At 41.1% G+C, this 19319-nt stretch overlaps 1 protein-coding gene across 7 annotated transcripts in view; it reads right to left on the reverse strand.

Annotated features, from left to right (window-relative positions):
• Positions 1-19104, reverse strand: part of LOC127367147 (zinc finger protein 516) — a 46741-nt gene extending 27637 nt beyond the window's left edge. The window contains exons 1-2 of one of the 7 annotated variants that reach the window (XM_051406738.1): positions 18863-18960; positions 7610-7711 (exon numbers count right to left, since the gene is read on the reverse strand). The gene's annotated coding sequence lies outside the window, so the exon portion shown is untranslated. Of the gene's footprint in view, positions 1-7609; positions 7712-15791; positions 15934-15993; positions 16514-17953; positions 18045-18862 lie in introns of those variants that run through there. The other 6 variants (XM_051406739.1, XM_051406742.1, XM_051406743.1 and 3 more) reach the window with 6 other exon arrangements.
• Positions 19105-19319: the final 215 nt, after the last annotated feature.

The raw sequence follows: 19319 nt of genomic DNA on the forward strand, positions 1-19319 counted from the left end.
TCCTGTAAGAGTTGTCAAGAGGAGATATGAGAACATAACAGGGCAACAGATCTGCTTTTGACTCTTCCTTACCGCCTGCACACACACACACACACACACACACACACACACACACACACACACACACACAACACACACACACACACAAACTGGCAGGCAGAATGGGAGGGTTTCCACAGAAATCTCCTGATGGCTCTACTACAGAGAGAATGTGTGGGCTCCAACAGGCAGTTGTTGTTGTTGCAAGGTGGTTCACACACTGCTCGAAAGTACAAACACACATGCCAACAAAAAAAAAAAAAAGAAGGAAAAAAGGCAGAAAAAAACACACACATTAAAAAGAAGTACAACTCCAAACAAAGTAACCTGTGGGTAAAATCCAATTTCATCCCCTGGAAAAAGTGTTATTGTGCACAGCACACTGCATTGAGTATTGATACCACATAAACTAAAGAAGCACTGACAGATAGATTCACTGTAAATTACACTGTAGGATTATCATAAATATTATAGGACAACTATTGCAACAACCATAGAACATGATTAGGTCACTAAAAAGTCACTAAACCTATGACATATGATAAGGTCTCAATATTTCTAGTAATATTATAGTATTAATACAGTAATAATATTACTGGGCAATATGGTGGAAATCAAAATCACAGTATTATTAAGACTATTTTTCACAATCATGACATGGTATAAATATACATCAGCTAAAACTCTAAATGCACGAAAAACAGTAACTTCAATTACAACCCTATTTTTGTTAGTTTTTCATGACAATTTGCTTTGAACTTCGATCACTACTAAGCCTTAGAAAGACAATACAAGTCTGATTCTTTGTTCAGAAAGAACACACTGAGGATGCACAATTGAAAACAAAGTCGAGAGAAAGAAGCGGTGAGACATACATTCGTCTAGGGTGGCACAGATTGAAAATGTTTTAACTTTGTTTCGAAAAATGTGTGCGTATCCCGGGGCTTTATGAGTCTGCTATAAACATACAGAGACAAGAGGAAAGAGGAGAGAGACTGGAGGCGGACACAACAGAAATAAGTGGAGTTTCTGCTGAGCTGAACACAAACACACACACTGGCACACTCCCACACACGTTCAGTGCTTACGTTGCTAGCTAGCTTGCGACTAACGAGCCGCTAACGTTGGCTATTTGGGGCGAATGAACATAAACGGTCCAGCGGTCGAATTTGCGTGAATGACGAGAGGCAAAAATGTACTTCAATTTTTGTCTCAGTGCACCTTAAGAAATTGTGTTATTAGAAATGTTACAAAGATATGACTAAAGCAGATTAAAACAAACAAAGGGCAACTATTAATGGACTTTGGTGTATTAGGGCCCATTTTCTCGAGGAAAAGTTTGTTATTTTTATACGCTTTCTTGCCGAGAGTTAGTTGAAAACATTGAAACCTGCGAACTGCTAGCAGCCAGTTAGCTTAGCTTAGCTTAGCATAAAGACATGAATAGCTAGCATGGCTCTGTCCAAGGATAACAAAAGTAGCCTAAAAGCACCTCTAATGTCCACTAACTAACATTGGTGAGCTTAAAATGGTTTTGGGAGGTGGGATTTTGTGAACTTTGGACAGAGCCAGACTAGCTGTTTCTTTCTCCCTGTGTCCAGCCTTTATGCTGTGCTAAGCTAAGCTAACAGGCTGCTGGTGATAGCTTCATATTTACTGCACAGATATGAGAGTGATATTGATCTTTTCATCTAACTCTCAGCAAGAAAGCAAAGTGTATTTCCAAAAATGTCCAACTATTCCATTAGGAGAGCCATTTTTACCATCGACTGTAAGGTGCCTTTAAATTCACTGTTATGTCCTACAGACATATTTTGAGTCCCTGCGGAACTGTTACAGGAATATAAAAGTGATACACCTGGAAATAAAAAATACCTAAAAGTTCAATAAGAAACTCATTATTGACCATCATAAGTCCCTAAAGGAACATCCTTGTTTTTGTTTGTGTGTTCGTGTATATGCGCTAGCCAGTGTGTGTGTGTGTGTGTGCTGGAACATCTGCCCAAGATTTCATAGCCAAAAATAATAAAAAAAAAAAGAAGCACTACACATGAACTGGGGCTGCTAGATGAGAATAACAAACGTTGTTAGTCTTTTATACAGGACACAGAGTTTTTCTAGAGAGTGCACTGAAGCTACATGACACATTTCTTTCATACGCAGGCTGACAGGCATTACCGTGAGTGAGAGCTTATGTGGCTGCGCGGCCGTGATGGATGGCTGTATAAAAAGAGCTGGAGATCCCATCTGGGTCACGTCTTATAAGGCTGACTGATTCACATTGATGAAATCATGTTGGCTTGTTAACCCACCCAGTGGAAAAACTCTAAACTAATACTGAGGGAAAACAAGGCAGCATCCGAAGAGAGAGGGAGAGAGATGCATGTCAAGGAGAGTAGAAAAGGCAGAGCAAATAATGAGAGGGAGGGCAGCAGAGGGAAGATAAGTGGTAAATAGTGATGTAAAGTCACGGCAGGAGATAGATTGGGATAATAAGAGCTGACTGAGAGGGAGAGACAGAGAGAGAGAGAGAGAGAGGGAAATGTGAGAGATCGAGGCAGGGAGCAAGAAAGAAAGAGAGAGAGATGCAGGCCGTGGGCTGCGCGCTGCAGAAAAACGTCCATCATTTTAGGAATTTCGGACTATTGATCAGCACTGTCTGATGAGAAGATGCGTACAAAAAACAAATGTGTCTTTCTGGTTATTAGCTCTGTCTGCTGTTTTCTCAGTCAAACTTTCTTTAAGGAAGAATGATTGAAACACTCAATACCAGAATACACGGCGTGTTATGACAGATATTCTTTGCAGTGTAACCACAGCACAGGAAATTGGCCGGGATCCACTCTCTTAACATTCATCCAATAGTCCTACAGAGACAATCTGCTAGTATAGTTACACTCTAACCCCCCCAAAAAAAAATCTACACTGTACACTGCAAATGTAGGTGTGTGTGCAACAGTACGCACAACATGTGTAGGTATTCATCAGGTCTGTGTATCTGTATGTGGGAAACAGTGCGTTCTCAAGAAAATCTGAGTTACTTTTTCCTCTGTTTTGACAGATGTTTCAGTTTAAAAACATTAAAAGTCAAAGACATCTCCCACTAAAGGGTTGGCAGATCCAATCGCTGTGCTCAAGTACCAGTAAAAAAAAAAAAAAAAATCACCTAATTCTAGTGTCTTTAAAGGCTGAAAACAGCTATCTCCATAGGTTTGACTGGAAAAGCCCATTTCATGAAAGCAGCTACTAGAAATGACATCAGCAAGTGTTTCTTTGTAAATATGAAGCAAAAGAAAGAAAAAAGATCACACCTACATAGATGACACACATAAAGGTCAAAATAGGAAAATATTAGTTGAATGACTACGTGAATGACATCCAAGATATGTGAATGAAAATCATGTTCTGAAAGACTTTAAATGCAGCAAAACAAGGGGGAGAAACTCTTCTGCTTCATTTTCCCTTCTGGTGCAGGTGGGCTTAAGAAAACCAGATCGCGGCATCCTGTTGGTAAACAAGCAGCATTCCTAAAAACCGCCTGTTTGCAATAAACTCACCGACACAACCTGATCTGCACCAGTTGCTGTGTGTGTTTAGACAGTAGTGGATTTACCAGATCGACATCTGGAAGCATGCAGCACCTACACTGGAATGAACGTCAGGCTGACAACCTGCCCCGGTAATGGGCTACATAATGTCAGCGGGATATTAATGGTAACAAATTGATGTCAAGTGAAGACTTCTAAGTTTTCTACCTAAGTTTTTTTTTTATAACAAACGGAAACTGTCCTCCATTGGCTTGGGAATGGTGTGGTCAGTGTTTGTATGGCAGACCACCTTTTTGGTTTTACTTCCTGATAATGAGACTGAGCAGGTTTTCAGTAAGCCTACAGGGTAAGATAGCCTATTACACTGTGAAAGTTAGCTTCAGTTTGACATAATATATATATGTATAAAAAGTTTTTTTCGTGTTTATTCATTTCACAGGTTTTTTTCCTTAATACTTATTCATTTTGTTGTATGACAGAGATTGGAGCTCTTATTTTGAAGGTGCAGTCCACCATTTTGGTTCAGACTAAAATAAAATGTGTACAGACCCTGAGAATGAAACCTACTGATGTTGGTGATCTCCTGACTTTTCCTCTAGCGCCACCATGAGGTGTTACCGCGTTAAAAGTTTCAACAGCTACTGAATGAACTGCCATTAAATTCAATTCAATCAGTGTCAGGAGGAATTCTAATAACTTTGGCGATCCCTTCACTTTTCATTTAGCGTCATTACTGAGGCATTTCAGTTTGTTTTACACATTGTGTTAATTAGCAAATGTTAGCATGCTAATAGAGTAAACTAAGACGGTGAACATGGTAAAGATGCCTGCTAAACGTTAGCATCAGTGTCACTGTAAGCAAGCATGCTAGCGTTAGCATTTAGCTCAAGGCAACGTTGTTAACTTTTAGTCTTGTATTTTCCTTTCCTTTAGCTCTCACAGCGTGTTTATGAAGCTACCGTGAAGCTTGTGTGAAGCTTAGAGTGAGACCATCATTTAAGGTCATGCTATGGTCCTTATTATATCATGTGTAACATTGTACAAGCCTCTGTAGTTGCTCTGTTAACTACTATTAGAAACCAATAATCAATTGCTAATGGTCATACTGGGACTGAGTGTGATATTAAGGACAAACTGTGGTGTAAAATCCTGGCTGGCAGCTGTGAGCCTTGCAGGCAGATATGGGCCTGAATTTGAATGCAGTTTGTATATATGACGCAACGGTGGCTATACTCTTTCACAAATACACTCTAACACAGGAAATAGTGCTGTGTGAAATGTTTATACATTATATATATAATATAATAAATCAGACCGACTTTGGAAATGTGGGATAGGCTTTCATTAAAAGTAGTCACAGTTGTTGTATTAGCAGTAGTATAGTAGTTCCATTTATGAGAGGCATTTGCATGTGGAGAATGTGGATAATGAAATAAATAATAAAGATATTTAAAAACAGAATGAAAGTGTTAGGGGTAGTCTTATTGTAGGGTTTAGATATTTGTGGGAAGAATATCATTCATTTTCAAAATTGCGCAAAACATCACAGAACATCAGTTTCACTATGCACTCCGCTTAATGTTAAACTATTAATTCAGAGGAGCAACTGAGGGTAATACAGGAGAAAGCAAATGTTGCATCAAGCAGTTATGTTTGTGCAGCTCTCCCTGGAGAGATCAGACGCTTCCAATGGGAGTTACCTGCATCAGCCAGGCAGCAAAACAGCCATTAAGCCAACCAACCAGCCAATCGGCCTCAGCTAAAAACCGACAGGCCCGTTACACAAGAAATGAGCGATAGAGGATTACGCATACTGTCATTCTCTCCACATCGCACCAGTGGACAGCTTTACACAACACACCGTGTCAAGCCCAGACTCAAAGACTGCGGGAAGGGTTACTTAAAATGGAGACAACTCAACTCCTAAAGACACACACAAAGAGAGAGTGTCTTCTGGTTAACTTGCATATATTTGTATGATTCTAAGATAAACAAATCAAATAGTGCCCGTGGGTGTGAAGTGAGGAAAACAAAAAACCTTATCTTACAAAACAGAGAGATGGTGACAATCAATATTGTGATTACAACAAATATGGTTTGAGATGAACAGACAATGTTATTAAAGGATGAGTAGGAGTTCCACTGTAAATACTGTATCAACAGCAGCAATTATGAGAGACAGGGCCCACTCACTGTGATGGATCTGATATTGTGGCTATCATGCAGCTTAATTGATTACACATTTATTGAAGAATGAATCAATACCACACTTGTTGAACGGATTCTAATGAGATACTCTGAATAGAAGCATTTGTTTTAAAATAGTCGCGTTGCATGAAATGCTGCTTCAGGGGCTTTTCCACACGGACTATTTGGAATTCCTTAAAAGCTTTTAAGATGAAAAATGTCAGTTTTAAAAATACTGAAATTTGGCACAAAATTATCTGCAGCTTTGATTAAAGAGTTGGCAGTACCGGCCTTCAAAAATCCTAAAGCATACAAGTATTTATCAGATCTATTTGGGACAGTGATGCCTGTGGAGCCAGCTGTCCAGGTATTTAAACCTCAGCATACCAACTGCTTGAGGGACTCCTGGCTCAAACCTAGTTGTGAAAATCAATATGCATTTACAAGTCATATCTGAACATGTACAATATTAAATAACCACATTAGATGAGGATGCACACATAGCATCTGTTGTTTCATCTCAGATTAAAATGGCCTCTATGTGGTTAAGTGCAAAGTAACACATTTACTCGCACAAAAATGCAGATATGTTCTTTCTTTAAGTTCCCATTTTCAGCTCTCATTGTAGACGAGAAGTCCCGGGCATTGTTAGGCTGTGCCCCGCCTGCCTCTCTGTTTGAGACTAAGCATTAGATTAAGACTCCATACATGGGTCAGATTTGTCTATGTGTGAGTTATTGGGGTTTGTTTTTTAGGGGAGACAGGCTTTCGTGGCCATTCTTAATACTATTAATTGGGTGATTTTGTGGAGTTGGTCAGGTATAATCTGATGGGATTAGCAGCTATGCTCTTTAAATAGAGTTCCACAGCCAGGGATTAGATGATCACAGCCAGTCGCCTTCAAGAGCAACAGATTTCATCTATTTGCTTTTAGTTTAAAGGGAAAAAAACATAGAAGGAGCCACTAGGATGTCACAATGCTGTATATAGATGTTGGTGCCTGCGTGCACAACTCAAAATGTCAGCGAATGCTGAAATGAGAGTCTGAAGTGTGCGAATAAGATTAAAGTACGATATCTTCTCTGCATGTCTCACTCATTTGTTTCTAGCTCTGAGCTCATAATACAGGAAAAAACCTCCAGTCTTGGGATGTGTTTAGCTAGATGGTGCATTTGGGGCTAAGGGGTGGAGGAGGGCATTGTACCAGAGGCCCCTACCTTCCTCCTCTCAACTATCCTCCTCACATCTGGATACAATGTGGGAACAGGGCACTGAGGCCAGGGGGATAGCTGAAGGGAGGGTGTGAGTGTGCTGGGGGATTCTTTACAGAACATCAAGAGCCAATGGAAAAAGGTGGTGGTGGTGCTGCTGCTGGTGGTAGATGTGGGGCGGTGGGGTTGTGTGTGTTGTGGTGGTGGGATGGTGGTAGGGAGGGGTACTAAAAAGCTCCCTGTCTTTGGTCTCTTCTTCCCTGTGTAGTTGACTGCAAGGCCCCGAGCAACAGACAGACAGAGAGGCAGCTGGGAACTGAGGTAGCAAACAGCGGCCCAGGAAACACAATGTGGTAGCTCAATTCCAGACGAGGTAAAAAACCTGGTGTCTCTTCTCTTAACAGGGTAAATACAATTCCTACATTACCCACAATCAGGGTTTCTGCAAAGTTGATCAAATCCAATTTAACCTTTTTAAGGCCTTTATAACAACAATTAATTAAATCAATTGCTCCCTAGACCTGGATAAGCAGCATAAAATGGATGGATGGAAGGATTAAAAAATGACTAATTAATTAAAGTTTTTGTTCAAATTGACACATTATGAGACAATGAGCTTCCTACCTATTGTAGCTGGCAGTAGTGACAGTGAATAGATTTGATGGTACTGAGTGAAAAACAGCCTCCTGCAGCACAATCCATTGACAAAACAGGTGTATAACCTCCCTGCAATCAGATACAAAAACATTTTATCATTACTATCATTATTTCCCATGGCCTGCAAAAGAAAATATATAAATTCAATTGAAGACTTTTTCAATCTTCTGTGGCCTTTTTTTTTAGAAAACTACAAAAATGGTTTGCTTGAGAGCATAATGTCAGGTATATCACTTAGTCATAACAACGCTTAAGTGATTGAGAGGTGCTATTTTTGTCTATAGCAGGCTTTCTGTGTAATGGAGTTATATACATATGACATAAAAAGATGAAGAAGGCTTTTACTTATTTTTCCTCAGTCCTTCCTTGCTAGAAACCCCTTAGAATAGATGCTGGATGCACGTGGCCTGCAACCTGCGTTATCCAGCTAACATTTATCTTGCGTGCATGCTTGGAGTAGAACTGTATCTCTGATCCACATGTTGATTTGGGGTGAGCTCATTAGCCCCTAGGCGACCCTCCCCCCCTCACCTCTGTCCTCAGTAACCCTAAAACCTGCTTGACCCTGCCAGCGCTCCTCCACTACTCCCTATACCATGTCTCCTAATGCCTGTTCTATCCCTTCACTACAAAAGTAGCCCATCTTATCAGTATCCCAAATATTGCCCCAATTTGGATTTTCTTTCATTTGGCTGATAATTAAGCTTTTACGTCACACAAATATGGTCACTTGTTAGTATTATTCATACTTCTGACTCTTTTTGAGTCAGCCAACTGCTTCTGGCAGCAAAGGAGAAGTCAAACTGCCCTCTATATTTCCATATGCGTGGGTTTGCCCTACCAGAGCAGGATTTTTTTTTTCCACAGAAAGAGGACAAAACAATAGTGACATGCAGGCACGTCAATAACGGCGTTGTACCAAAGTTCTGCTCATTTAAAAAGCGATGTGGTCACTTCTATTTATTGTTCTTTGGGAGTATGAATTTGTTCTAATAACTGTTGTATTTGTACGTTGTAATCCCATAATTGAGAAAAAGAATCATGTCATTCTTCACCATAATTATGAGAAAAGCAAACATTTCTGAGAGGATAAAGTCCAAACTTCCATCCATCCGAACCCCCCTCTCCCAAACACACATGTGCATGCACACACACACTCACTAAAACGCATCGCGGCAAGGTTAGGCTGACATCAGCGGCTAACGATCAGTTCCTCTGTGGGCTGAATGATTAGTTGCAGTAGCCTGGAGACATTTCCAGCTTGTTTCCCTGAGTTGGTCAGACATGCAACATCACTGGCCTTCAATCTGCACTAACTACATCCACGCTCTTCCATTCCATTCAAAAAAGAGAAGGAAAAAAAACATTTACAGACTAATAGATGATGCTAACAATGTGAATGTGGGGCAGTTGAGATGGACACAGTCTAGTGGGAAAGCGGAGAACAGGCATGCAAGATTGTTCCATTTAAAGCTGTTTACATACTCAAATGGAGTAACAACACTGGTTCCCTGTGGGAGATTAGACAACACTTTGTGTGAGCATTGAAAAGGGTGGAGTAGGTAGCGGTTACATATTTACATCAAAGCGAAATGAAAATGAAAATGAAAGGCTGTAAATATTTGCCAATAACTTTAAAGTGCTTATCCAGAACTACCTGTTTTTCTTCTACTAAGTCCTCAATTGCTGGCTTTTTTTCCTTCTCCCTACTTCCCAGAAATCACTTAGCAAGCAAATGTTGTATTATTCTGTTCTTGACGTTTGAGGGTGACACTCTATGCTAACATCTCTTTATTCCAAAACAGCTGCAAACAAAGCAACACATCCTGTGAAATAAATAAATAAAGAACCCACATTTGTAACATCCAAGACCTATTTAATCTAATTTGATTTAATTTGTAGACTTCTTCATTCCCATTTAGAGTGTGTTTATTAACTGGAACAGAATGGTGAATGCTAAAAAGGAGCCTCTCTGCTAAGGAAACAGTTCACCCAACCCCCACCCACCCTTAATGCCCTCTGGGCTGCTGTGAGTTTGGATTAAGTTTGGGTGCCATGTCCCCTCCCTACCGAGCCCAGTCGTCACCCCTCCAAAACATCCATACAGAGTTTGTGTGGCCCATCAAATATTAAGGAGGCCATTAGAAGGCCACAGTCTTGCAGAGAGATTAACATACTAGACAAGGTAGAGAGAATGCAGAGGCAAGAAAAGCTTTTTTTGGCCGGTATAGTTCATTGCTTTCATGCTTTGTATGATCTTAGGAAAAAGAATTGCACATTGAGACATCCATTGTGTAAGTAAAGGGGCAATCAATGTTAAAAGGTGTTTATGTAACTGAATTGACAGAATCCTTTTTAAATTCCTATTTTAATGCTATCTAATTAAGGTATGAGGGCATGTGTGTGTGGTGTGCAGGAGGTGTGTGTAAAGTAGCGGATCAATAATGGTAGTCTACTACAGTGACATCTGGGCTGGACAAAGAGTGCTGTTCCTTCCCCCGGCAGCTCTCTCCTCCTCTCTCTCCCTCTCTCTCTCTCTCTCTCTCTCTCTCTCTCTCTCTCAATCCCTAATCACAGCCACGTGGTTCTCTGGGCTATTTCTCCCAGCTAAGCTTATTTCTCTTCTTTAATCCCGCAGCAATCACAGCAACAATGCCAAGCATCGGTTCATGGGCGCTGGCAGAAATCTATTAACTATGATCACTATGTCAGCTAAACCTGATAAGTGCTGCTAATGAATCCAGCACATTCAGCTCAGCGCTGTGTGCTCGTGAGTGTTATTTCATCGGATCATCAATAAAGTGTAAGATGGAAAATCAAAATGAGTGACGGTGATGGATAACGCAGCTTGTAATGTAGTAAATGGGCTTCCATTTGAACTCTGAGATTCTGCTCTCTATAAAACATCCCAAAACATCCGATTCAATTCAACTGGTGAAATCTATGCACTGACGAGGAGCTCTAAAGCTGCTTGCATCACTGCGGGCCCTGGCTGCTGTGAGCGTCCTCACTTAATACAAACAGAGCTGCACTGATAAATGGGGTCGATATGAAACCCTGATTATCAGATTACCAGCCACTCAGTGTGGTCCACCTCTGATTTAAGTGATGGTTTCAGCCTTTGCACAGCTGATGAAATTATTATTTATTAGTACAGCTTCTAGTAGTAGTAGTCTGACCAGGCACATTGTCAGTGGGGTTATTTACAAAATGGAAAATTACTCAAACCGCAAATATTGCAGACACACACCTACGTGTGTGAGATTCAGCACAAACACTTTCCTTACACACTTGCACTGCTTTCCTATTACTTCATAATTTAGAATAGCTGCACACCAACATGTTGGTATTAGGAACAAACAAAAGGTTTTACTAGTTGTAACCTTTTATGTATTCTTAATGCAGTTAAGTTATAGAAAGAAAATTCCAATCAGAAGATGCTTTTTGTTAAATTATACCTGCACTAATGCAACTAACACTGAATCAAAATACATTGTCTCAGCTTGAACTCTGTAAATGTAACCATTCATCTCCATCTCCTCCTCATCTCCTTTCATCAGTAAAATATTTAGGAAGTGTGCCGATCACTGCGATTGATCTCAACACTAAATGACTTGAAATGGTTCCTAGAAACACAACTCAATTGTCACTGACAAGCAGGTGTACCCTTTGTTCTTATTTCAACATTCAGTGTGGACTACACACTGTGGCTCCATTTTCACTGGTTCTAATAATGTAGATCCCAGTTTGACCATTTTTTATCAATTTGCACTATTGTGGTAATAATATTTATACTGTAGCCTTTTATAATATATAATCCAAAAAAGCTGCAACTAATTAGTGTGGGTTGTTTCCACACCCACATTCAGCTGTTGTCACTTTGGATAATGACAGGACCTGCATAAATAACACGGCTGTCTTTTTATTAGTAACCCTGATAAAGGCAAAGCACTCTGAGTCAGTATGAAGCCATATTAAATAATTACAGTAAACAAAACCACTTCATTGACTTTGATTCCATTTCTGAATATCTCCTAAACCATGCCAATAAATCAACAGATTTGTCTGTTAAAGGATTTCTCAATAAAAGCATTTTGTCTATTTTGTACATTTAGTTGTTATCACAAGATTTGGTAAAATATTGACGAGGTATGGATTTTACCGGGGTGTTCTGGGGTCCCATGATGGCATACTGTCTCACAGGGGTTTTCCACCGGAGCAACAGTGAACTTCTGGTGAAAAACTGAATCTTTGTCATGATGGTTAAGTTTGGTGATAACAATCTCAACACAAAATATCAGCATTTTTAACGAAAAAATATCAGTATGCGCAACAGTTGAACCCCTACACAGCACACCACTCATCCCCCCCCCCACCAGGCTAAAATGGCCCTGTGCCTAAATCCCACCAGAAGCACCTCCCCTACCCCCCACCAACTCCAACCCCTCTCCTATCTTAATCCTCTGATTACTACATCATTTTCTTTGGGTTTCATTTAAACAGCTATCAGGCTTCACACTTTGCTACCTGGGCAGTGCTGCTTGGCTTGGCACAGACTCTATTGATCCATATGGGTGGGGAGGATGCAGGTGTGACCCAAATAAAGGGATTAACAACCCACCTGTTACCAAAGTTTCAAGAAAATGGACAACCAAGAATGTTTTTGGACATACACTGGAGATTTATGGTATGACACTCACAGGACATGTAAATTCCTTCTGAGTAGGCAACGTGTTTCCCATGGAGGGCTCATTTATAATTTAATCCAGGAGCTTGGTGTTTCTAGGCTAACACAGAGAGATTGCCCTTTCAGAGTGGAAACCCCCACCATGCAGCAGGGAATCAATGCCGTCACCACAGAATAGACACTACACCTCATATTAAAATGATGTGTGTCTGGACCACCAGCAAAGCAGAGGAGCACTTCTTACTTTTTTTTACTCTTTCGTTTCATACCCAAAAAAGGAACAGCTGCTAAAATAGGTTTGCACTTGTTGTTTGCTCTCCAAAATCCAACCTCAATATGCCACAGAAAGTTATTTAAGCCAGCGAAGGCAGATACATACATACTTTGCTTTCATGCAGAAAAGACTGATACAATCTAAAGCATAACATGGAAGAGTTGAGAGAAGACTTCAGCCTAACTGACTCAGTAGAAAAAACACCTCTGTCTTGTGACTTGATGCCTTTAGTTTATCTCATATTCATTCGAGATCAAAGCGACGCGACATTAACATGAATAGTTTGGACAGAGATGAAGGACTAGAGCAGGGTAGCAATTACACTGTAAAAGGAACTGAATGGATTCAGTCTATGACATAAGCTTGTACAACCCAACTGGAACTCTTCCAGACATGAATTCAACAAGGTGCTGGAAGCCACCTACAGAGACCAGGTCCAATACTTGTTGGTATTACATTAGAAAACCACTCCAAATATCTCTACTACCATACATCTAGACACTGAAGCCAACAGTACAGGGATATGATAACAGGGAGATGCAGCTAATAACAAGAGTAAATCCAAACCTGGTAATAAAAATTAAAGATGCATTAAAGATGACTTTGCTAACCAAGATCATAAACCCAGTATACTATTCTTAAACCCACATTCAGTGATTTTGTGGCATTAAGGGACAGCAGAAACAAGCTGTAAACACAACACTGACATAGTCATCACCCTTTAAGTTGATTTGTTAGCAAATGGTGGCTCATTTACATATCCACTAGATAAGGAGCAACATTAGCATTCATTTGGGGTTGTGTTTCTGGCCACCTGATGAATTCAAGTCCAATATTCACACTCCTTTCAGCTCTGGTGTGGTCTCCATCAACCCCTGAGGGAAATATCTGGTTCTTAGCTGATTAATGCTCCACTGTGTGTGTGTTACTAACTTGAGTTAAGATCTTTCAACAAGCTGGCTAGTTGCTAGCTTTGAATCAAACAAGACAAAGTCTATATATAAATCTCTGTAGAGCTGAGGGGAGCTGCAATGGCGGGTGATAATTCACTGTGGGATCATCACTTCGAGCAACACCTTTCACATTACACATAGTCGTTCGGCCCATTATTAATACACCTTTAATTACAGCAGCTTTAACGTTAAGTGCTGAGACTAATTCAGTAGTAACGTTAATCAGTAAAATTCCCAAAATCCAACACTGCAGCATTTCCTAAAAGAAAAATCACCTATGACATAGTCTTTATAGTGTCGCACCCCCCTCTCAGTTGGTGAAGGTAAATGACTATGTCCATGGTGAAAAGGCACAAGGCAGTAATGAGTAATGAAAACAGCCGAGTTAGTGCTGCCATTCAGTAAAGGGCCTGCTGCTGTGGAATGTGAGGCGCCATTCATTCACATGGGTTAAAAATGCATTTCTGCCACCACAAAGCCCTGCCTTGTCCTCATTGTTTTTCGCCACACCAATAAAACACTTCCACATTCTGAAGGGAGAAGACAAAAAATGAAATTGCTAATTTTACTCCCACAGATACAGGGAAATAATTGGATGGGGTGGGGGGGGACTTAAAAAAAACAACAGTCAAGTCTTTGGAAAAGATAAAGAGTCATGGTAGAGTTGAAAGTTTCATCACGATAAGCACGGGGATGGAAAAGTAAGCACACAAGCTTACGCTTACAAAAGACAAACAGCTCTATTGACAAAAGCCAAATGTATGCAGCATTTACTCAGTGTATGAAAAGAGGCACAATGGTGGAAGGCAATCAAATACAAAAAAGCTTCACTCGAGTCATGTGTGAGCTCTCGAGGGATCAGTTTGTGAATATGAGGCATCTGAGACAGGCTCTCCTTCCAGGTAGATTTAAGCTTTGTGGTTTTGGAAGAGACATTTAAAAAAAAAAAAAAAAAGTATGACCTAAAGTCTGCCAGTACTGCCACTACACACAAATCAATTCAAATGTTCAGAAAAGCATTTATTTACCCCCCCAGCTTCACTGACTGCATGTGTTTACCTCTACTCCTGGTCCTATTCATGAGCTAGAGAACAGGTGGCGCTCTTAAGAACTATTCATTATCGTACAGTCAATTTGGGGAAGTTAGCTCATTTATTGTTGTGCTGTGTAGTGGCCAGTTGTACTCACTCCCAGGCTATAACCACAGTGAGTGAGAGCTGCAGGCTGTAGAAGAAATGTTTAACATAATGTCTGAAATCTGACATGGGGGAGACAATGTAATCCTGTCTGCAAAACAACACTCTGTCTCTCTTCCTCCCTCCCCTCCCCTCTCTCTCTATCTCTTTCTGTGTGTGCGTGACCTTACACAGGAGAAAATACTGTATCTTTAAGCAGCCAGAGAGAAAGAGCAGTACACCGCAGAAAGTAAAAAAAATAATCAAATGCGAGGGGGAACATGCTGTCAAGTACAGAAAACTCACTGTTGATGAGCCCGACAGCACTGCGAGTTTGTAAAAGATTATTACTGCAATACTCATTACAATGCTTGTATCACCAAGCACTGACTCAGACATCCACAGAAGTTCAAAACACCGTAGAGTAAAACTCACTCAAGTACTACACACAAGTGACAACAGGAATATTACAGTGAAGAGTGTGTGTGTGTGTGTGTGTGTGTGTGTGTGTGTCTGTGTGTGTGTGTGTGTGTGTCAACACAAAGTCAGCCCTACACAGGCAACTACTGGAAGTCAAAAAATTCCAACAACATCAGATAAGACAACGCCTACGTTTTTTTGTTTTTTTTATCATATGTACTCCTTAAACTATAAACATGTTTTGACACACATGCACGCATACAGCCCCCCCTTGCAAACTATGTGCTTTTACATAACTATCTCCTTCCCCCTGATAACTACTCCATTCTGCCCCTAAGGGAGGATCACAATAACAATCCTGTAACACCTATCTTTAATGTCCAATAGATTTTATTGTGACCTTATCTTTACCTTTATGGATTTTCCCCCTCCTATTATCATCTATGGGATAACTATAATTTACACTTATGGACTCTTGCTGCTGCTTAGTAAGTTTATAGCTCTCTCATGCTACTTTATAACACTGTTATTAGTATTTGCATAGCACCCTCCCTAAATGTATCGCAAGATTTACTGTGGCTCTGTTTCTCGCAAGGTTCCACTCTCCTATCAGTCAAGCATTCCTCAAAATGACCCTTACCTCCGCTGTAGCACATGCACTTTTGCTGCCCGTTCCTTAATCAGTCCTCTCAGTGCACTCTTAAAAGGAAATGACTAGGTTAAAACCAAAGAGTCTAATAAGAGCCAAAGATTGCACTGGCAGCGGCCCAAACAGCAGCAGTCCGACGAAACGCATCCTCAACATAACAAACAATAATCATGATATACAGTCACTTCCTTACCAGTTAAAACACCGCTGGGCTCAAACACTCACACACACACAAAAAAAAAAAAAGAAGAGAGAGAGACCGGTGCAGCTTTCCAAAAGCAAATGTAAAGAGTCCAGATCCAGCAGAGATAAAGAGGAGACACACTGTATCTTCCAGCGACTGACAACAGCGACCCGAGCTTCAACTCTGCAAATATCGCCAACAATTATTATTATCTCTGGCGAATTCCTGTCTCCCTTGTGTTGTAGAACAGTACAGGTTCCCCTCTCTCTCTCTCTCTCTCTCTCTCTCTCTCTCTCTCTCTCTCTCTCTCTCTCCTCGCTGTTCCTCTGGGTCTCTCTCGCTCTCTTGTCTCATGTCGTTTCACTGGTGCTGCCTTCAGGTGTTGTCGGAAATGTCGCGACTCGAGAGGTAAATGTAGGAATTCCGTGGTAAAACTCGGGGGAAGTAGTATAAAGTATGACTGATGGAGTTTCCATATTAAAATTCAATTAGGGGTCCAAGATGGGGGCATTGTATCGTGGGATATTAGGGGTGTTAATATTAAGCTATTATAAGGAACTGGTATTTCATATGCTGATAATGGAGTTGCAACAATTAGCCTAGTTGATTGATTTATTAGTCAACCGAAAGGAAATTGATCATCAACTATATTTTGATGATCAATTAACTGTTTTTCTAACAACAGTGCCAAACTTACTGGTTCCAACTTCTGTAGTGACGATGTTCTGCTTTTCTTTGTCATATGATTGTACTATATTGGAAATATAGTCTGACATTTTAGAGTTAGAATTGTCAGCCACAGCCCTAGTTGTTGTTTATATAAGTAAATACACATAACTAATAATATGTTTAGGCCTTTCACATTAGAATGTAATCTTTTTCATGCATAGGCTATACTGCATGTGTTGGTAGTGAAATCTGACTTTCCATAATAACACTGATTGGGACCAATAATGTCCACTTCATTTCCCATAATTCAGTCATCTATAAGGAAGTGCTCTGTCTTGTGATGAAACACATGTGATCATCCTACATCTCCCAAGTGACAGCAAAGACTGCAGCTGTTTCCCCCCTTTTAAAATAATAATAATATTAATGAGGGTAATTTTTTATCTATGTAATGTAATCATGGAAATGGCGGAGCCTGTGGGGGCACCTAAACGCACCGTGAATGGAGAGAAGCCCTGTGTGTGTGTGTGTGTGTGTGTGTGTGTGTGTGTGTGTGTGTGTGTGTGTGTGTGTGTGTGTGTGAACACCGAGGACAAGATCGAGGGCGAAAAAGGAGAAGCAGAAAAGTTTGCCCCCGCGGTGTAGGCCTAGTCCCTGTCACTAAACCTCAGTCCACGCACACACGTCACTGTGTCTTTGTTTCGTTTGTGTCTCCATCGCTTCCTATCAGCAGGATCAGCTGGTGTGTCCGTGTGTGTATATGTGTGTGTGTGTGTGTGTGTGTGTTTTTGTCTAAAGTGTCCAGAGAAGAGAGGAGGCGACGCTGAACAACTGTCCCCAGCTCACCAGCAGCCCCACCGCCATACATGCGCAATGGGAGTTTCGTGCGTAAAAAGACATGTTGGTGCCACACAGACAGATAGCACTATCTGTGATCGGGACTCGTGCCCACAGAATACCCGCATTCTGGTCGCAATCACCTGTATGTACACGTCAGATAATAGAGTTAAGAAGAAACACACAAAAAAAGGCGTCATTAATCCCCCCCACACACACACACACACCCACCCCTCCCGCAGCCGCAGCTTAGTCCCATTGTATCCCTTTACCATAACAGCAGGCTCACATCCTGTAGGTGCATCATCATCTGAGAGGGGGGGAAAAAAGTTACATGCACAGACCCCCCAATCACACACACATGAAACACTCAACCCCTCCTCCCTCGCCACATGTTTCCGCCCCCCCTCCCTCAGCCCAAATACACACACACACACACCCACACACACACATATATACACACCGCATGCAGATGACTTGTGAGAGCTTGAATTGGCGCAGAGATTGAAAGAAGAAGAAACGCGACACACACCAGAGCTCTTCCAGCGGTTTCAGATCCTCATACTAATGACAAGAAGAGCCGTTCCGGCCGCTGGCACCTGTGCCTTGCTCAGTGGCAGTTGTGCCAGTGTCTATTATGTAGGACACGACTTCCTAATATGGATATCCCCCCCCACCCCTCCCTAACGTCCACCTCCACCCTGTGTGTCTGTCTCCGTGTTGAATAAAACAATCTTTCAACAAAAAAAGAAAAAAAAGAGGAGAAGCTGTTCTTCAGGCTCCAGGGTGTTTTGTGCACTGAGCTGTCTTTCCCTTTTTAAATTCTACGTGTACTTTTTATGGTTGCCACAAATGTGTGTGTTTATTGCTCCGGTGATAGTGTGTGTTGTCCGAAAAAAAAAAAATTACTCAAGGAAGAGATGAGTATGGTGAGCTGGTGGAAAGTTTGCTTAACCCCGGGGATGTGTGCGGAGGATAGGAGTCCGACCGTGCTCAGTTTGTTCCCTACATGTTTTAATTTGAATAACTGACTTTTAGGCAGCTTTTTAAAGCCTGACAGTATGATGCCTCGGATAGATCACAAGTATCAATAAACTGCCGCAAGTTACACATTGTCAATGAAAAGTAGAAATGGTACATTACTCTTTACGCACTTCTGGCTCTGTTACCTTGACAGGAAAACCGACAGGAGGTCACACAAGATTCTTTTTTTTTTTTTTTTTATCAACAACCACACCAATTCCCTGCATGTAACCTATTTATAAATCAAGATCAGACAGTCGCCTTCCACCTACAGCCCGTTCAAAGCACATGAGGTGGTCCAGTACACTGTGTATGCGTACAAAAGAGAGAAAATCGGAGTTCTGCGTACCTGCTTTATCCAAAAGAATAATCCAGGGTGACTTCAAGAAGCATAGACAATCCTAAAGGTGAAAGCATGCTCTTTGCAGTGTATGCTGAAGTGCATGATTGAGTAGGTCGAGTCCATTCTGTCCCGCAGGGGTGGGCAGGGATTCCTCTCCGCGATTATTTGCATATCGCCGATAAATTTCGTTTTGGCATTAAAGATATGAAGTTAGTCAGATGTTTTAAGCACTGCAGAAATCTCTATGAAATATTACCTGGGCGCCTCCGTGTGTGTGTTTTGTGTGTTTCCTGACACCCCTTCCCCGCGGGAGAATGGTTCCTCCCGCATTAAATGGAACTATCTGCTATTGTCTCATCAGCGAAAAGTTGTTGCTACTGCTAAGGACTCAAAAAGTGCGAAAAGAGTACGAGAACGTCAATCTTCCTGACTTATTCAGCCTAATGTTGATGTGATGGCGGAG

The sequence above is a fragment of the Dicentrarchus labrax genome, unplaced genomic scaffold (assembly GCF_905237075.1).
Source record: "Dicentrarchus labrax unplaced genomic scaffold, dlabrax2021, whole genome shotgun sequence".
NCBI classification, from domain to species: domain Eukaryota; kingdom Metazoa; phylum Chordata; class Actinopteri; family Moronidae; genus Dicentrarchus; species Dicentrarchus labrax.